General features: G+C 40.2%; 1 protein-coding gene across 1 annotated transcript in view; it reads right to left on the bottom strand.

Annotated features, from left to right (window-relative positions):
• The window catches only part of Acbd6 (acyl-CoA binding domain containing 6), a 138,882-nt gene that overhangs the window by 86,820 nt on the left and 46,746 nt on the right, over positions 1 to 5,316 (bottom strand). The gene's annotated exons all lie outside the window — the stretch shown is intronic.

Below are 5,316 nucleotides of genomic sequence, written 5' to 3'. Positions count from 1 at the left end.
GCAAACAAAAAAAAGAAAAAGAAAACTTGTCAAAAATAATAATAGTAAAGCCAGGCATGGTGGCGCATGCCTTTAATTCCAGCACTCGGGAGGCTGAGGCAGGCAGATTTCTGAGTTCAAGGCCAGCCTGGTCTACAAAGTGAGTTCCAGGACAGCCAGGGCTACACAGAGAAACCCTGTCTCGAAAAAAACTATATATATAATTTAGCATATGTTTTAAGGTGGAATAATTTAACATATTTAGACCTTTAAAAATAAAAACAAGGCCCTGTGATCTGAGCAAAGTGACAAACGCCTAAGAGGAAGACTATTCTTAAAGAGATGGCGAGGGACCTTGCTCCTATTACTTATAATGCATACACTGCCTCTCTTGTTTTTAATTTCTAAAGTTTATTTTATGTGTATGAGTGTTTGCCAACATGTATGTCCGTATATCATGTGTTCAAGGTGCTCAGAGGTCAGAAGAGTCGGATGCCCTGGGACTGGGGCTGTGACTCACCACGTGGGTGCTGGGAATCAAACGCAGGACTTCAAAAAGAACAATCAATTCTCTTAGCTGCTGAGCCCTCTCAGCCCCGACATACAATTTCTCTTAGTATTGCAATGGTCATACTGTCTTCAAAACTACGCCTTTTATATGCATGTCCATTAACACACAGGAAGCTTTGTACACAAGTCACTACGTGAGGACGAGGATACAGGAGAGGAAGGAGAGCGGGACTAGGCAGGAAGAGAACATGTGCTAAGAGAAGGAACAAAGAAAAGGAAGCACCACATGGAGATAAAGGGGTAGATGGTGGCTTTGGCTGACCAATGACCTCGTTTTCAAAGAGCTGCTGATCTGCAAACAGGTGGATTTGCCTGTATGCTTGGTTGGCACCATGGCACTGAACACTCAGAAGCACAAATGAAGCACATTAGAAAAGGGAGACTAGGAGGGCCAGGAGACTGTTACAACACTTACTGTTTATGTCAAGACCTGCTAGTCCCCAGGGACCCATTTTCACATAATCTATAATTATCTCTTTGCTTTAATCGCCTTGTCATTCCTGAGGCTCTCATGGGCACGGGCAGAGGAAAAGCTCATTAACTAAACCTTTTCTCCTCTCTCCAGCCACCCATGGCTTTTAATTGCTTGGTGCGTTATTATCTGGGAGTGCAACTGGGATCATTTTCATAAGAAAGGGAGGTAGAGAGCAGGAAGGGGGCCCTGAGTCCCTGAGGTATGCACCACAGACAAACCTTTGCTTTCTCAATTATTTATGCCAGCTGAGGTTTTACAGGCTGAATAAATCCATAGCTCAAGTTCATTCTGCGCAGTCAGACCCTCAAGAGAGAGTTGCCCACTTGCCTGTACACACTTGTGTATCCTCAAGGAACAACCAGACTGTAACAAGACATATGTCATCTAATTTATCACCGATCACCAAAGTGTTAACACAGTGTTGATCACAGGCAACACTAACCAGCCAAACAGATGCTCTTAGCGCTAACAGTGCTGTCACTGCGACAGTGGTGTCTCATAATGACTTAGCCTAATGAAAGCATTAGGATCCAAGTACTCCATCTTTAAAACATAAGATGTTTAACAATGACAGTCCTTAAACAGACCTGCAAAAACCAGGTTAGTATAAAACAATGTGAGGTTTTGAATAAAATCCTAAGTAGAATTTTATATCAAAAGATCTTACAAATAGCAATAAAACTCTGTCATGCTGCTGCCGGTTATCCAATCACACATTGTTCCCAAAAACTCCACAGTAGTTTCTGCATCAATGTTAAGCTCCTGTGCTTTCAGTCTTGATTATATTTTAACCAAGAAAACAAAGCATAAAGCAATCATTTTCATCCTAGTTTTTACTTAATAATCTTCCACTTTATAATCAATATTAGAGAGTAACTAGCAACCAATGAAAAGTTATTTTTCAATATAGTCTCAAAATGTTATTACTGCTTTAAAATGGAAACTTTGTAAGTCAACAATGCAAATATCTCTTTGAAATTCTACATGCTTTTTTGTTTGACCACAGCAATGACCTCTGGTATTTTGTGCCAAAACACTTCATTTGTCTCACAGACCAACTAATCAATTCCAGAGCCCATCAATCATTTCAGTTGTATACTAGACTGGTCTTGCTTACAGAAGGTCCAGATGGCTGCCTGAGTAAGTGGAATTAAAATTCTAACAGATTACGAGGCATCAAACTACAAAATATAACAGAGAAGACCAAATCTTATTGCACGAAAGGCTAAGCAGTATACCTTTCCTTTTTTTTCTGTTTTTAATTCTTGCCCTAATTTTTCAATGTATATGTTGACTTCTAGAGCAAACACAAGCAGCCGTTCACTGCACACTGAAGGCGTTCTGGTGACTACACCATGTGCAGAGCCCTGTGCTTATTACAGTACCTTCCCTGCACATGGGAGTATGAACGAAATATAGCCCATCTCAGAACAGCAGCTAACTGAATGATAAGATTATTACACATGTTCCAAATCTAACAGATTGGTTTTCCCTTCCTTGTTTTCCATAATCTCTTGCAATGCACGTTTGCACTGCTTTGTAAGCAGAATGACCTGTAATTTTTGGTTCCTACTTTCAGCACTTGTTCTCTTGTGGTACCTTCTGTGTTGAGTAGCAGTGTTAATAAAAGTTTACAGCTTTATGGAAATGCATATTCTGCCAGGTATTATTCTAGGGCACTTGTGTGCATCAGTACATTCCACACAAATGCCATAGGAAACAGACACTATCATCCCATTCTACAGGTGAGTAAGTTGCTCAGGTTCCATCTGGCTCCACAGTTGTATAAACTTAATTGAAACCTAGCTATAGCCTTCCTGTTACTGAATGATTAACTAACTTCAGAACTATATGCTCCTGTTTGGCCTCTGGGATACTCTCCTATATGGCAGAAACAAAGATCTGAAATAAAAGTGCAAACAAACAAACAAACCCAACCTGGCCCTTGGCTCACCTGTAACACTGTAGCAGGAAAGCCAGAGCAATGGATTCCAAGCTATTCAAACACGTGCTGACTTTCCTGAGCTTGACAACATACTCAAAATAATCTGCAAAATGCATTATCTTATCTCCTAAAAAAAGATTATGCAAAAAAAGACTTTTCCCTCTCACCCCCTATTATTTGATTATTATTATTATTATTATTATTATTATTATTCTGCAACTCTACATTGTTTTGGTTGGTTGGTTGTTTTTTTTGTTTGTTTGTTTGTTTGTTTTGTTTTGTTTTGAGACAGGGTTTCTCTGTATAGCCCTGGCTGTCCTGGAACTCACTCTGTAGACCAGGCTGGCTTCGAACTCAGAAATCCACCTGCCTCTGCCTCCCAAGTGCTGGGATTAAAGGCGTGCACCACCACACCCGGCCTACAACTCTACATTTAATTCTGCTTTCATATCAGTTGAACACAATTCTGATAAGAATTTGTACATAATATCAGTAAAAGCACAATTTGTCTTAGAAAAGTAATAGTACCATATCCAAATACCCATGACATAAATTCCAGAAAATAGTTTGTGTTCATTGTTGAACCACATTTTAATACTTATGAAGATATTCTAAAAGTATACACCTGGTACTCCACTGTAATAATTCAACACTTCAGTGCAGGAAAAAAATATTAGTGAACTAAGGCCAAGTCTAACCAGGTTTACCTATAGCAAAAGTTCGTATTTGGCTCAGTGGTATTTTATTATACATATATGAAAATGCCAAAAGTACTAAGAAAAAGCAAATGTGGCATATACCTATGATCCCAGCACTCGGGAGGTGGAGGCAAGGAAGTCATGAGTTCAAGGTCATCCTCTGCTGACCTGGACTAAAGGAGACCCTGTCTTAAGAAAACTAACAAAGCAACAAAGAAACAAAAGTACTAAAGTGCCTTAGCCCCAGCATCTGGGATCTCTGAGTTTGAGGCCAGCCTGGTCTACATAGTAGGTTTTAGACAGCAGGAGCTACATAATAGAGAGACCCTGTTTCAAAAAACACAAAGAACAGGAACAACAGGAAGCACTAAGAAAACACTGTTAAAAAGTGAAGAGAAGCTAGAGACAAATACCCACTTTCTGTCTCACAGCAGATGCACAAAAATGTGGTGAGGTGAATTAAAATGTCTCCTTTATAATTGGGTGTGGTGGTACACACCATTAATCCCAGCTCTCGGGAGGCAGAGGCAGAGGCAGGCAGATCTCCGAGTTTAAGGCCAGCCTGGTCTACAGAGTGAGTTTCAAGACAGCCAGGGCTACACAGAGAAACCCTGTCTCAACATTCCCCCCACAACACACAGAAAAAAAATTCTACTTTACAAAAATAAGCAATATTATTCTATGCCATCAGATTTGATCTAAGAGCCATTGCTTCAGGATGTGGGTGAGGGGAGAAGGGAAGAGGGTAGGGAGGTAGAGCAGAGACAGCCACATGGAGAGATGCAATGGCGGAGAAGTCAGGTCAACTGAGGTGGGTTAGCTGACAGACTGCCTGGGCAAACAGGCCAACAGCTTTATACTACACAGAGGTTTCTATGTCCTTGTTATTAGCCCATAAGCAGGACCCCCCAAAGCCCCGCAACATCAACCCGTTCAAATCACCTCAAATCTATCTCAGGAATCCTCTCCCAGAGTGCTACCTCACTCCACTGGAAGACATTTGATATGATTTTGTTCTGCCAAGTTGCTGATCATTCACATCACCAATACTCTAAAAGAGACTATAATCAGCAAGCCATTTTAGAAAATGCTTTTATTCTGGGGGCCCTTGCATAAATTACCACACAAATAAAGGTGATTACCATAGATAAATGACTGATACGGTTAAACGTCACAGTTTCTCTTTCTGGTACAACCCCCTCTTCATTTTAAGAAGACAGATAACTCCTTTCAGTAAATCTGGGGGAGGCCAAGTTTTCCATTTGAAATATCTGATGTTGAAGAGAAAGTAAGGCAATGTTTGGTTAACTAAAAGAATAAACACTCTCCCTTTTAGTCTGTAATGTAACAATCTTAAAGAGTTATTCCTTGACTTCATAGCACAGGATTCCTTTCCTGACTTACGTGGTTTTGAAGAAAAAGGATTACGACATTTTTACATAGCACAAAAACTAATAGAGCTGTTAAATAGTATATTCCCAGAATCTAGGTAAAAGAATGAATAAGCCAGTGGTACGGGTGTACACCTTTAATACCAGCAAATAGAAAGGAGTGGCAGATGGATCTCTGAGTTTAAGGCTAGCCTCTTCTACTTACTGAGTTTCAAGACATCCAGGGCTACATAGATAAACCCTGTCTCAAAAAAAGTC

Source organism: Mus pahari, chromosome 5 (genome assembly GCF_900095145.1).
Source record: "Mus pahari chromosome 5, PAHARI_EIJ_v1.1, whole genome shotgun sequence".
In the NCBI taxonomy this organism is placed as follows: domain Eukaryota; kingdom Metazoa; phylum Chordata; class Mammalia; order Rodentia; family Muridae; genus Mus; species Mus pahari.
This window is presented reverse-complemented; position numbering and strand designations above follow the sequence as displayed.